Source organism: Chiloscyllium plagiosum, unplaced genomic scaffold (genome assembly GCF_037043375.1).
Source record: "Chiloscyllium plagiosum isolate Xiang-an unplaced genomic scaffold, Cpla_swu_hap1 HiC_scaffold_27, whole genome shotgun sequence".
Classification (NCBI taxonomy): Eukaryota; Metazoa; Chordata; class Chondrichthyes; order Orectolobiformes; family Hemiscylliidae; genus Chiloscyllium; species Chiloscyllium plagiosum.
In genome coordinates this window covers 2,381,039-2,396,603 of record NW_028270165.1, presented here as the reverse complement: position 1 = coordinate 2,396,603, position 15,565 = coordinate 2,381,039, and the positions used below count along the sequence as shown (strand labels likewise).

Here is a 15,565-nt window from a genome sequence, read left to right as displayed (position 1 = left end):
GTTCCAAAACTGTACAATCCAGATGGCCTCCTTCTTCAAGGACTGCAATTTCCCGCTAGACGTAGTCGACGATGCCCTCCATCGCATCTCTTCCACTTCCCGCTCCTCCGCCCTTGAGCCCGGCCCCTCCAACCGCCACCAGACAGAACCCCACTGGTCCTCACCTACCACCCCACAAACCTCCATGTACAACATATCATCCGCCGTCATTTCCGCCACCTCCAAACGGACCCCACCACTAGGGATATATTTCCCTCCCCTCCCATATCAGCGTTCCGAAAAGACCACTCCCTCCGTGACTCCCTCGTCAGGTCCACATCCCCCACCAACCCAACCTCCACTCCTGGCACCTTCCCCTGCAACCGCAAGAAATGTAAAACTTGCGCCCACACCTTACTTCCCTCCAAGGCCCCAAGGGACACTTCCATATCCGCCACAAATTCACCTGCACCTCCACACACATCATCTATTGCATCTGCTGCACCCGATGTGGCCTCCTCTATATTGGGGAGACAGGCCGCCTACTTGCGGAATATTTCAGAGAACACCTCTGGGACACCCGGACCAACCAACCCAACCACCCCGTAGCCCAACACTTTAACTCCCCCTCCCACTCCACCAAGGACATGCAGGTCCTTGGACTCCTCCATCGCCAGACCATGGCAACATGACGGTTGGAGGAAGAGCACCTCATCTTCTGCCTGGGAACCCTCCAACAACAAGGGATGAACTCAGATTTCTCCAGTTTCCTCATTTCCCCTCCCCGCACCTCGTCTCAGTCAAATCCCTCAAACTCAGCACCGCCTTCCTAACCTACAATCTTCTTCCTGACCTCTCCGCCCCCACCTCACTCCGGCCTATCACCCTCACCTTGACCTCCCTCCACCTATCGCAATTCCAACGCCCCTCCCCCAAGTCCCTCCTCCCTACCTTTTATCTAGTCTGCTGGACACACTTTCCTCATTCCTGAAGAAGGGCTTATGCCCGAAACGTCGATTCTCCTGTTCCTTGGATGCTGCCTGACCTGCTGTGCTTTTCCAGCAACACATTTTCAGCTCTAAATCTACTCCCCTCAACTTGAGGCCTGGTCTCATCCATCAGCAGAAATGACTGGCTAGGGTAGGGCTTCATCCCCACAGTGCAATGAATTCCCACTTTCCACCAAACTCTCAGATGTACTCTTACTCAGTTGCTGTCTCACAAATTAAAGACTTCATTGTAATTTCTTTTGCTCCCAGTAAGGGCACAACATCTTGGAAAGCTGCTCTGAAAGTCCAACCACACTTCTGCATTCACCGAAGACAATTCCAGTGTTATAGCACAGAAACAGACCTTCCGGCTCAACTCGTCCGTGCTGGGGGGAATATGTTAAGCTAGATATGGTTGCAAGCAGTTACAAGTAGCTGCATCTTGCTTCTGCAAAAATCGCAAGGCAGAATCATGAGGGTATATTCCAAAAAATAACTAACTGAAAAGGGAGGTGGTCGACTGGTAGAAGCAGATGTATTGACATGACAGTAGCAATGGTCACGCACATAGGGAGTTAGTATGAACAAGGTAACCAAATAAGACCCTGTGTTGCATCAGCAAAAGTAATAAGACCCAGCTATCGGGGGGGTTGCACACTACAGACAGATGTGGTAAAACGATTAGATTAGCAGAAGTAAGAAGGGAGTCTGGAACAAACTCAATCTTCATTCAGAGAGAGAGCAGCAACTTCCGAAACTCGTGTTCCAGCTTCTGCATTCAGACAATAGGAAGGCTCTGATTGGCAGGAGGACCAGTCACCTTCCGGTCCTCCAGCGCTCCTGATTGGCCCATCAAAAGAAAGTGGCGAGGCGTGCCTTGCGTGCAGTGAGGAGCATGCGCAATTTCATCCTGACGCCGGCGAGCACGCGCAGTCTGATCTCTGGCGATGAGGCTGTTACTGACAGAATTTAAGTGTCCAAATGCCAAGAGAAGTAAAAAAGGGGAGCTGCATACTTTTTTCTCCCCTGTGATATTTACCTTTCCTACACGCCCCATGACTTTATAAATCGAAATAAGTTCACCCAACAACTTGTGGTCGTCAATGGGGCGACCAGAACTATACTCAGTCCTCTCCACGTGGTCTCACCAATATCCTGTACAACCACAACGTGATGTCCCAACTCCTGCACTGAACGGTGTGAACAATGAAGGAAAGTGTGCTAAACGCCTCCTTCACAACCCTGTCTACTAATGATGCAACTTTCAAAGAACTATGTACCCGGTTTGGAGAAGCCGGTGTTGGACTGGGGTGTACGAAGTTAAAATTCACACCATACCAGGTGATACTGCAACAGGCTCATTTGCAAGCATTAGCTTTTGGAGCACTGCTCCTTCATCAGGTGGTTGTGTCTTATGATCCTGTTCCACAAACACCCCATGTCTTTACCTGTCGCTCTCTCAGACACACACACACCCTAACACTCACACCATCTCACAGGCTTATACTCCATCTCACACACACTTCATTAGCATGCATGCACAAACTCGTGCAGATACAATTACACATAAGTCAATGGGGTGAATTTCCATTTGCAGAATTATATTTGCAGATATATTCAATTTTGCTCAAAAAGCACACAAACTGCAGGCCGTCAATCCATGTAATATTTTATAAATTCCTACTTTGATTAATAGAACCAGTCTGATTGAAGATTGGGACATAGACACTCTGGTGCAGTGTCTGAGCTGAGATGTCACCTATTTTTATAAAACCTTAAATCATCTCAAGAAGGTGAATTAAAAGTAGTTCGGGGGATTACATATTAATGAACTGAAACCTGCAACCCATTCTAAAAGATGAAAGATTAATCTGCAATCTAGATTTGTTCAATATGTCCTATCTGTTGCATGACAGTGTGATCTTTTGCTATAAATTCTGTGTCTAATGACCCTGCTCCATAGCTACCTGATGAAGGAGCACCGCTCCAAAAGCTAATGCTTACAAATAAGCCTGTTGGACTATTAGCTGGTGTTGTGTGATTTTTAACTTTATCCACCCAGTCCAACAGCGGCACCTCCACATCGTTTCCAGTGGACACAACCCACACCTCCCAGTGCTGCCAGGAAACTGTACAATGCCGCTGGCATGATGTAGTACCTGGACTCCTGAAAAATTTACAATTTCTAACAATACCGGTTACTCATTCACTGCTGCAACCGATACACAACATTGGAAACATAGTACAGGAGGTTGTAAGAAATGAGCACAGCAGGTCAGGCAGCATCCAAGGAGCAGGAAAATCAACGTTGCCTGACCTGCTGTGCTTTGCCAGCACCACACTAATCTTGAATCTGATCTCCAGCATCAGCAGTTCTCACTGTTGCCAGTAAGAAATGAGCAGTTTTAAAACAAAAACCTGTGAGTTCAAAGCTCTCAATGAGAGTCTGAGCTCGGCGGGAAGTTCAGGTAATCTTTGTTGTGACCCAACTTTGTTACAGCTTCAGAATCTCTCAACAGAAAGGCATAGAAAAAGTAGCAATGTTTTAAAAACAGCTCAAGGTCAAAGTGCACACACTCCCTCCAACCCCTCACTTTCTTCATTATTGGTCACCACCAAGTTGTCCCTTTGTAATTGGATCCTTGCTAGAGCCTTCACCCAGAAGAAGTATTGCCTCACTCAGGAACTTCATCCTGTATCCTGTATCCAAGGAAGTTGGATGGGCAGTGTGGAGTCAACTACACTGCTGTCGGCCAGACTAGGTAAAGGAGACAGCTGGGATGTCTGAGTGAATCCTCTCCCACAACAACAGTTTCCTTCCCTAAAAAGGAGCTGAGTGAATCAGATGGGGATTTCTTCCACCCCAACCCCACTGACAACGGTTTCACTCCAGATTTCTGACCATATTCCAATTCCACTAGCTGCCGCGGCGGGATTCAAACCCGAGAATCCCCAGAATTGGTTTGATAGTCCAGTCAATAATGGCACTCGGCTGTCATTCCTTCAATCACCCTGCGATGGTACGTGAACTTGCTGGTGGCTCCGCAGGTAGGAGGAGCGGGTGAAGGCCTTCCCGCATTCAGGGCAGCTGAAGGGCCGCTCCCATCTGTAGACCCATCGGTGCCTCAGCAGGTTGGAGGCCTGGGTAAAGGCCTTCCCACACTCAGGGCAAGGAAATGGCCTCTCCCCCGTGTGGACCCGCTGGTGGGTCAGCAAGTTGGGGCAAGCTGAAGTGCTTCCCGTACACAGTGCAGCTGTAGGGTTTCTCCCCCTTGTGGACCCGCCGGTGCCTCAGCAGGGCAGAGGCCTGGTAAAGACCTTCCCGCATTCGGGGCAGGGGAGTGCCCTCTCACCCGTGTGGACCCGCTGGTGGGTCAGCAAGCTGGAGGACTTGCTGAAGGCCTTCCCGCACACAGTGCAGCTGAAGGGCCTCTCCCCAGTGTAGATCCGCTGGTGGGCCAGCAGGTGGGAGGAATGTCTGAAGTCCTTCCCGCAGTTGGTGCAGGGGAATGGCCTCTCCCCAGTGTGACTGCGCCGATGAGTCTCCAGGGCTGACGGAAAATGGAAGCCTTTCCCACAGTCGCCACACTTCCACGGTTTCTCCATGGCCAACGCTTCAGCCGCACACAAACGGGCGTGGAGCCTGTCCCCACCTTGAATTCCTCTTCCCAGGCCATATCGCTGTTTCAGGCTCCACACTCAGTGCTCCATCCCACTCTCTCTCCCCCTCTGTTCTCACTCCGCTCTAATTCCCCTGAAGGTGCTGATTCAGGATCTTACTGGGGCAGAAAAGCAAAAACATCAAGACTGACATCTCTCTGCATTTTGGATATCTCCACCTGAAAGTTAATATCTTTCATAACTTTTGTTACAATGTGGCACACGTTCAGACACACCAGGTATCGTTTCAGGTTTTGTGACATCAGTATCCAGTTTCGATTGTCGGTCCATTGGTGACGCTGTTGTTTGGTGACGGTGAGGCTCCCCCGGCCCCGCCCATCCCCCCGTGCAGACATCACGCGGGGGCGAAGGCGGTTGGGAGGAGAAGTCGCTCGAGCGAGGAAGCGGCGGGAGGGCGGCCGTTAGGAAAATGGTGCCGCGCGACCTAGGGCAGACACAAGTCACTGGGCTTGTGCTTTTTACCCTCACTGTTTGTTTTTAATTCCTTGTACTTTTCACCCTTGTGGACTAATCTAATTTATAGATCAAGGTGGATTGGCCCTGCGAAATTACCCATAGTGCCCTGGGATGGGTAGGTTAGGGTGGATTGGCTATGCTAAATAACCCATAGTGCCCTGGGATGGGCAGGTTAGGGTGGATTGGCTATGCTAAATTACCTATAGTGCCCTGGGATGGGCAGGTTAGGGTGGATTGGCTATGCTAAATTACCCATAGTGCCCCGGGATGGGCAGGTTAGGGTGGATGAGCCATGGGAAATACAGAGTAAGGGGGTGGGTATGGGTGAGATGCTCTTCAGAATGCCAGTGTGGAATAGATGGGCCGAATGGCCTGCTTCCACATTGTCAGGATTCTATGACTCTCCCCCGAAAAAGGAGCATTTTATCGGCATCTATCCTGTCAAGCCGCTTTCAGAATTCTACTGGTTTCAATAAGATCACTTCCGGTTCAGAGAGGTATACAGCACAGAAACAGATCCTTCGGTCCAATTCGTCCATGCTGACCAGGTTTCCCAAACTAAACTAGTCCCACTTGCCTGCATTTGGCCCATATCCCTCTAAACCTTTCTATTCATGCACCCATCCGAATGTCGTTTAAATGTTGTAACTGTACCTGCATCTACCACTTCCTCAGCAAGTTCATTCCACACACAAACCACCCTCTGTCAAAATGTTGCCCCTCGGGTTCCTTTTAAATCTCTCTCCTCTCACCTTGAAAGAATATGCCGCCTAGTTTTGAGCTCCCCGACGTGAAGGAAGACCTCTTTGGTATTCAGTCCTGATTAATCTTTACCAAACCCTCTCTAACAGTCTCCTTCCTATTACAGGGCCTACCAGTGATACAACTTTCAAAGAACTATGTACCTAACCCCCCACCCCATGTCACGGGTTTGGAGAGATAAGGGCCGGGTGCTGGCAGGTGAGACTAGATTGGGTTGGGATATCTGGTCGGTGTGGATAGATTGGACCAAAGGGTCTGTTTCCATGCTGTATATCTCTATGACTCTATGTCTCTCTCTTTTACAACATGACCCAGGGTCCTACAATTAACTGCACTTCCTTGTTTTAGTAAAACGTAAACCCTTGCGTTCATACCTATCTCATACACACATACACCAAGCCTCTCACAGACATATAATCCATCACACTCACACTTTACCAAACATGCGCGCGCGCACACACACACACACACACACACGGTGAATTTGTATTGGCAGAATATTTGCAGATACATTCAATTTTGCTTAAAAAGCGCACAGTCTGCAGGCACTCAATCCATGTAATATTTTATAAATTCCTACTTGGGAAATAGGATCCCAACCTTGAATTAGACTGGTTCTGACAGACTCGAACCTCACACCTTTCAGGCATTGTCTGAGCTGAGATGTGACTTTTTAAAAAAATCAAACCTTAGATCATCTCAAGAACATGACTTGAAAGATGTTCAATGATTTACATACGAACAAACTGAAACCGGCAACCCATTCTAAAAGATGAAAGACTTAACAGCAATCTAGGTTTCTTCAATATATCCATGACATAGTGATCTTTCGCTATAAAATGTAATGTCTTTCGATCCTGCTCCACAGCTACCCAATGAAGGAGCAGCACTCCAAAAGCTGGTGCTTTCAAATAAACTTGGTGTTGTGAGAGTTTTTAAATTTTATCCACCCCAGTCCAAAACCGGCACCTCCACATCTAGTGAACACAGTCCCAGTGCTGCCAGGAAACTTTACAATGCTGATGAAATGACGCAGTACCTGCACTCCTGAAAAATTTACAATTTCTAACGATACTAGCTACTCATTCACTGCTCCATCTGATACATGACATTGGAAACTCAGTGCAGGAGGCTGAAAGAAATGAGCAGCTTTAAAACAAAAACCTCTTGGAGCTCAAAACTTTCAATGAGAGTCTGAGCCCGGCAGTAAGTTCAGGTAACCTTTATTGTGATCCAGCTTTGTTACAGCTTCAGATCCCCCCAGCAAAAAGGCAGAGAAAAAGTAGCTACTTTTCAAACAGCTCAAGACCGAAGTGCGCGCACATCCCCCCACAACCACACTTTCCTTAGTATTGATCACCACCGAGTTATCCCTTTGTAATTGGATTCTTGGTACAGCCTTAACCTGTGGGAAGTATTGTCTCACTCAGTAATTTCAACCTGTATCCTGTATTCAAGTAAGTTGGACAGGCAGTGTCGAGTCAACCACACTGCTGTGGGTCTGGAGTCATGTGTAGGCCAGCCTGGGTAAAGGATGCAGCTGGAACGACTGAGTGAATCCTTTCCCACAACAGCAGTTTCCTTCCCTAAAAAGGATGTGAGTGAATCAGATGGGGATTTTCTCCACCTCCCCCCCCCCACCCCACCCCGCAAAAAATGGTTTCATCGTTAGATTCTGAACTCCAGTTTCTGACCAAATTCCAATTCTGCCATCTGCCGTGGCCGGATTCGAACCCAGCACCCCGAAACTGGGTTGATAGTCCAGTCGATAATGGCACGTGGCCGTCGCCGCTTCAGTGCGTCCACAGTAGGGAGGAGCAGGTGAAGCCCTTCCCGTACTGAGAGTAGGTGAACGGCCTCTCCCTGGTGTGGAGACACTGGTGGGTCAGCAGCTTAATCGAGCAGGTGAACCCTTTCCTGCACTCGGGGCCCCTGAAGGGCCTCTCCCCCTAGTGGAGCTGCTCATGCCTCCGCAGGTGGCTCACCTGACTGAACCCCTCCCCACACTCGGGGCAGCTGAAAGGCCTCTCCCCTGTGTGGACCCGCTGGTGGGTCAGCAGGTTGGAGGCCTGGGTAAAGTCCTCCCCGCACTTGGGGCAGCTGAACGGCCTCTCCCCCGTGTGGACCCGCTGGTGGGTCAGCAGGTTGGAGGCCTGGGTAAAGTCCTCCCCGCACTTGGGGCAGCTGAACGGCCTCTCCCCCGTGTGGACCCGCCGGTGCCTCAGCAGGTTGGAGGCCTGGGTAAAGTCCTTTCCGCACTTCAGGCAGCTGAATGGCCTCTCCCCTGTGTGGACCCACTGGTGGGTCAGCAGGTTGGAGGAATTGCTGAAGGCCTTCGCGCAGACAGGACAGGGGAATGGCCTCTCCCCCGTGTGGACCCGCCGGTGGGTCAGCAGGTTGGAGGAATTGCTGAAGGCCTTCCCGCACTCTGTACAGGGGAATGGCCTCTGCCCCATGTGGATCCGCTGGTGCCTCAGCAGGGCAGAGGCCTGGGTAAAGTCCTTCCCGCACTTGGGACATCTGAACGGCCTCTCCCCCATGTGGACTCGCCGGTGGGTCAGCAGGGCGGAGTATTTGCTGAAGGCCTTCCCGCACTCGGGACAGCTGAAGGGCCTCTCCCTCGTGTGAATCCGTTGGTGTCTCAGCAGGGTGGAGGAATCGCTGAAGCCTTTCCCGCAGACATAGCAGGAGAATGGCTTCTCCCCGGTGTGGCTGCGCCGATGAGTCTCCAGGACAGACGGGACATGGAATCCTTTCCCGCAGTCGCCACACTTCCACGGTTTCTCCACGGGGCAGGATTCCTCAGGTTTCTCCATGGCCAACGCTTCAGCCACACACAAACGCGTGTGGAGCCCCTCCCCACCGTGAATTTCTTTTTCCAGGCCATATAACTGCTTCAGGCTCCACACTCAGTGCACTGCAACAGTAGGGTCTCTCATCCAGTCCCACTGATGCTGAAAACGTACTCAAACAGGAACCAAAAAGCTTTGCTCCTTCTCACAGAATCATAGTTGGAAAATTGTTGTCGTCCCGATGGATTGAGTGACTGTCAGACATTGATGTCAAAGTGAGGACTGCAGACAATGGAGAGCCCTTCATCTGTTGATTTTGAAACTTCTGTCTTCAGATCGTCCAATACTCTGTTAAAAAGAGATTACAAAAGTCATCATTGTCAGTGCAGGGTAGAAATTCAGAACAAGGAATTCTACTTTCTGCGGAATATTCTTTTCTTTTGTTATTCCACAAAATTGAAAGCACCATCCCACTCTCTCTCCCCCTCTGTTCTCACGCCACTCTAACTAATTCCCCTGAAGGTGCTGATTCAGGATCTTACAGGGGCAGAAAAAGCAAAAACATCAAGACTAATGTCAAGATAAATCTACCTGAAAGTGAATATCTTTCACAACACTGGGATACTGCGGAGAGCGAGCAGGTCTGCCCCTCAGGTCCCCATTAAATCATTCGCCTCTCAGCTCAAACATATGCCCTCTAGTTCTGGACTCCCATACCCAGGGGAAAAGACCTTGGATATTCACCCAATCCATGCCCCTATGAACATCCCAGTCCTCCGATTTCCCATTCATCTTTGCTATGTTATACTTTTTCCCTTTTGTCTTTACATGGTCCTTAACTTCCCTCGTCAGCCACGGCCACCCCTTTCCTCTCCTTAGGACCTTTCTTCCTTTCTGGAATGAACTGATCCTGCATCTTCTGCATTATACCCAGAAATACCTGCCATTGTTCCTCCACTGCCATCCTTGCTAGGGGATTGCACCATTGAACATTGGCCAGCTCCTCCCTCATACCTCCATAGCTTCCCTTATTCAACTGAAATATTGTCACTTCCGATTCTACCCTCTCCCTTTCAAACTGCAGATTAAAGTTTATTGTATGGTGGTCACCACCTCCTAATGGCTCCTTTACTTCGGGGTCCCTGAGCAAATCCGATTTGTTGCACAACACCTGGTAGGCTCCAGCACAAGCTGGTCTAAGAATCCATCTCAGAGGCACTCCACAAACTCCCTGTCTTGGGGTCAAGTACCATCCTGATTCTCCCAGTCTACCTGCATGTTGAAATCCCCCATAACAACTGTACTAATATCTTTGTGACAGGCCAATTTCAGCTCCTTATTCAACTTACACACTACATCCAAGCTACTGTTTGGTGGCCTGTAGATAACTCCCATTAGGGTCTTTCTACCCTTAGAATTTCTCAGTTCTCGCCATACTGACTCTACATCCCCTGATTCTAGGTCCCCCCATGCAAGGGACTGAATATCATTCCTTACCAACAAGGCTACCCCACCCCCTCTGCCAGTTAGTCTGTCCTTATGATAGCACGTATACTCTTGAATATTCATTTCCCAGGCTCTGTCCACTTGAAGCCACATCTCAGTTATCCCCACATCATCGTAACTGCCAATTTCCAAATGAGCTTCAAGCTCTTCCACCTTATTTCTAATGCTTCGTGCATTCATATTTAATATTTTTAATTTGTTACTCCCCTCACCCTTCCTATCAATCCCTATTTCACTTGACCTTACGACATGATCCTTTTCTTTTGAGTTTTCTGCTCCATTGATTCCATTGTCTTTTTTGACTTCTCTTGTTCTAACTTTCTTCTTAAACTTCCAGTTTGTCCCCTCTACCCCCCCCCTCCCCTCCCCTCCCTGCTATTTAGTTTAAACGCAGCTGTGTTGCAGTGGCAAACCTACCTGCCAGAATGCTGGTCCCCCACCTTTAAGGTGCAACCCATCCCTCTTGTATAATTTATTCTTACCCCTAAACATCAGCCCCTCATGCTCCAGGGAAAATATCTCTGGCCTATTCAGCCTTCCCCTGTAGCTCAAACCCTCCAACTCTGGCAACAGCCTTGTAAATCTTTTCCAACTCCTGTCAAAGTTTCACAACATCTTTCCTCTAGCAGAGAGACCAGAACTGAATGCAGTATTCCAAATGTCGTCTCACCGATGTCCTGTACAGCTGCAACATGACCTCCCAACCCCTGTACATAATGCTCTGACCAATAAAGGAAAGCATCCCAAACGCTTTCTTCACTATCTTCCTGAGACTCTGCTCTCAAGGAACTATGAACCTGCACTCCAAGGTCTCTTCGTTCTACAACTTAACATTTGGATAAGTACATGAATAGGAAAGGTTCGGAGGGATATGGCCCAATCTAGGTGGGACTAGCTTAGTTTCTGAATATAGTCAGCATGGACTAGTTGGACTGAAGGGTCTGTTTCTGTGCTGTCTGACTAACTATTCTGGACTGGTCTTGAAATCATTTTCTTGCCTTCCCCCACAAACATCCACTTCTTTGTTGTTCCAAAATCAGATGAGATCAGCCTTGAATATATTCAATGACCCTCTAACTGCAGGGAGACATTCCCACTTCTGAACTCAATTCCTCTTGCTAATATACCACTTGCCTTGCTGATTGCTTGCTGCACCTGTCTGACAACTGGCAGTGACTGGTGTAGGAGGACACTGAGGCCCCTTTGCACATCCACACATCATTCCTGATGAAGGGCTGGTGCCTGAAACATCAACTCTCCTGCTCCTCGGATGCTGTCTGACCTGCTGTGCTTTTCTAGCACCACACTTTTCGACTCTGATCTCCAGCATCGGAAATTCACCTCCTTTCTGCTTTTTTTTCCACAGCAAAGGCTGTAACTTTACATTGTGGCACTCCATTTGCCATGTGTTTGCCAACTGTGGTCTTCTCTACATCGTGGAGACTGAGTATAAACTTGGGGAATGGTTCGCCGAGCATCGCAGCTGGGTCCACAGAAGCTGACTGGACCTCCCAGTCACCACTCATTTTAATTCCCCTTCCCAATATGACCATCTTTGGCCTCTTCCATTGCCACAACAAAGCAAACTGCAAATTGGAGGAACAACACCTCATCTTGTGCCTGGGCAGCCTGCAGCCCTGAGGATCAACATTGAGTTCTCCAATTTCAAATCACCTCCCTTCACCATCTGGAAAAAGGTGGTGAGAAAAGAGAGTACCGTGCTCAGAGATGTTGGACACTGGAAGGGCATTGCAGTCTGGGGTGAAGCTCAATCTTCATTCAGAGAGAGAGAGGGGAGCGATAGCAGCTTCAGAAGCTCATGGTCCAACTTCTGCATTTAGACAATGGGGGGGGGGGGGGGACTCTGATAGGCAGAGTTCCAACTCTGGACTCCTCCCGTGGGTTAAACTTGTATGTCTGATGATCTTGCTCTATGGGTTATTGACTGTGTACATTATGCAACTCACGATGGTGCCCGTTCGGTCGCACTCTTTCTCCTGACGGCTTGGTGGCATCCCTGCCTCCAACAACGAGCTCAAAGGGTTAGCAGCCAGTGTCTTATTTGTCAGGAACATAACCCCGGAAAAGGCTTGCCTTGCACTCCGGGTAGAACTCCCTTGCCGGAGGGTCCCTTTGAGACACTTCAACTGGACTTCATTGAGTTGCAGAAATGTCAGTGTTATAAATATGTTTAGCTTATTGTTGATGTTTTTCCTAAGTGGATTGAAGCCTTTCATTCCCCTAACACTGCTGCTGAGACTGTGAAGATTTTGCTTTAGGAAATTATTCCCTGCTTCGGTATACCTGCGTGCATTAGCTCGGACAATGGATCGCACTTTGTTGGTAAGAGTAATGAAGAACTCTTGATAAAGTACAGATTTGAGACGGCCCAAGGAATTCCTTATGAACTCAACTTGCAAGCCTCTCTTGGTTCATCCCGGAGATTGTACCTTTGGTAGTCTGGAATTTTACAAAAACTCTTGCAGACAGTTTTAGTTTAATTTTAATCATCCCTTTAATTTACTAATAGCATCACTGTTACAACATAACCCTGATACCTATAAGCCAGGCTAACTGGATTCTAATAACCCAGGAGAGTAGGACATTGTTCTTCCTTCAAGAGCCCTGGCAGGCTACTCTGTTGTACTATCACAAACAGACTACCTTTATAGCTGAAAACGTGTTGCTGGAAAAGTGCAGCAGGTCAGGCAGCATTCAAGGAGCAGCAGAATTGATGTTTCGGGCATGAGCTTCTGCTCCTTGGATGCTGCCTGACCTCCTGCGCTTTTCCAGCTCTGACCTCCAGTCCTCACTTTCTCTTAGAAGACTACCTTTATACACAAGTTTACAAAGGCTATACTGTCACAAACACAAAAAGTTAACAAAAGCACTGCATGTTCTGAACTAGACAGATAATAGTGAAGGACAATCATTCAAGGGAGAAGTCAATTTGTAGCGAGTTTCATTTTGAGGTCAGAATCAAACATTGTTATTAATTTCACAAAGGAACAGCCATGAATGTTATCACTTGGTGTCCTGTTTATACAGATTCACTGATGTTCAGGCAAACGTTCTTAATTGTCTTACTCTCCCTGCCTATTTGCTATTGTGCAGCAAATGTGTTGTATAATTCAAAATTAAACATTTTAGTCAAAATGCTTAAGGATAAGTTTTCCAATACTGTATGAGCCCTCCTGCCACCTGTTTGCTGATGTCTTTTAACTCTACTGCAGGGTCGTATGAGAATTGCTTTAATGGAACCAGCTATGGGTGTGTATGTTCCACATAACATCTCCTGCCTATTTGAGACTTGTCTCACCCACTCCTGTGAGACAAAGGGGCCATATACCTCCTGCCCGTATAGACAAACAGCTTGCGTTCCACTGGCTGGGATACAGCAGGCCTTATGCGGCATAAGTAACTATACCCATCTCCATGTACGGAATCCTTCCCTTGCGCATTTATGGGTCCTGTTTCTTTTCAGAATCTCATACTGTCACCAAGACCATTTGCAAGAGAGTTAAGGGAGAGCCTAATGGGAACAGAATTTTGAGAACCACTGTCTACCAGATGTACAGCACAGGTCCAACTCATCCATGCTGATCAGATATCCTCAATCAATCTGGTCCCATTTACCAACACTTGGCCCATATCCCTGTAAACCCTTCCTATTTGTGAAGGGCACTGCTTGTCATTGGCCACTCGGGTGTTTCCTTTCGTCCTGGTGGTGGAAATTGAATAAAAATTCATACACCTTGTGTCTCTCACTGTGTCTCACACCTGCGCACACACAACATGGATTCTGGGGAAAAAATAAGCACTACCGCAGTTCGGCGGTATCGTGGGGGTTAAAAGGAAAAAAGATTTTTTTAAAAATACACAGGAGTGACAGACATCCTGTTTATTCTGAGAGCTGCCAATTAAAAAAAAAGGAACCCTTCCTATTCATTTACACATCCAGATGCCTTTTAAATGTTGTGATTGTACCAGCCTCCACCACTTCCTCTGGCAGCTCATTCCTTACATGCACTACCCTCAACATAGGCATTGCCCCAAAGGTCTCTTTTAAATCTTCCCCACACCCTCACCCTAAACCTATTATCCTGTAGTTCTGGACTCCCCATCCCAGGGAAAACATCTTGTCTGCTTATCCTATCCATGCCCTTCATGATTTTATAGAAATCTGTCGGGTCACCCTTCAGCCTCTGGCGCTCGAAGGAAAAACAGCCCAACCCTGTTCAGCTCAAACCCTGACAACATTCTTGTCAATCTTTTCTGAATCCTTTCAGTTTTCACAACATCCTTCCTCTAGCAGAGAGACCAGAACTGCACACAACATTCCAAAAGTGGCCTAACCTGGTGCAGCTACAACATAACTTCCCAACTCATCTACTCAATTAAAGGATTGAGAAAGTTTTCAAAACCCACAAAAGACACTGGAGAAAGAATGGAGGAACTTTTGCGGGTCAGCTTGGACATCAGGGCGGGGGAATGGGAATGAGTGAAGGAAGCTGAATGTGCTGGAGCCAAGGTGGAGGAAAAACAGAGGATGCATAACCGGCTTGAAGCTGCAATGAGGAATATTGCATGTGCTGAACTTGTACCTGTTGCAGTTACTGGTGGGAATTGGGTGCATTTTAAACATCAAAACAGAAAAAATGTCCACCCCTCCCCCTTTCCAATCTCTATTCTTCCGTCCCTCTTCACTGGGGTAATTAAGAAACCTACCTGAGTTTGCGGAGACTGCTCCCTCCCTGAATTCACTCCAGTTCTAACAAGGGAACAGACTTCCCCGCCTCCCGTCTCTCCAGCCCTCCCAGGTTGAGGAGTTGCCCAGAGGGAGGGAGTGTCACTCAAACTGACAGTGCCACTTCTGCCTTGTGACGTCATTAAAAGGGGCGGGGGAAAGGTGACGGTAAGGGGCGGGGCGAGGTGGACAGCAGGCCACCTCACTGCACCTGTGCGGCCCTGCAGCAGAAGGGAAGGAGAATCCCTTCCCTTCAGGGAATCCCCACAGTGTGGAAGCAGGCTACTCTGACCCACGAGTCCACACTGACCCTCCCAAGGGTAACCCACCCATACCCATTCCTCCACCCCCACTGCTCTACATTTAACCCTGAGTAATACACCTAACCTGCACACCCCTGGATATTATGCGGAATTTGGCATAGCCAATCCACCCTAACGTGCACATCCCTGGGCACTATGGGTAATTTAGGATCACCAATCCACCCTAACCTGCACATCCCTGGGCACTATGGGTAATTTAGCATGACCAATCCACCCTAACCTGCACATCCATGGGCACTATGGGTAATTTATCAACCAATCCACCCTAATCTACACATACCTGGGCACTATGTGTAATTTAGCATGACCAATTCACCCTAACCTGCACAT

The 15,565-nt window shown here is 48.3% G+C and overlaps 1 pseudogene; it reads right to left on the bottom strand.

Annotated features, from left to right (window-relative positions):
- Positions 1-7,660: 7,660 nt before the first annotated feature.
- LOC148142845 (uncharacterized) lies at positions 7,661-8,941 on the bottom strand (annotated as a pseudogene).
- Between the last annotated feature and the right edge of the window lie 6,624 nt (positions 8,942-15,565).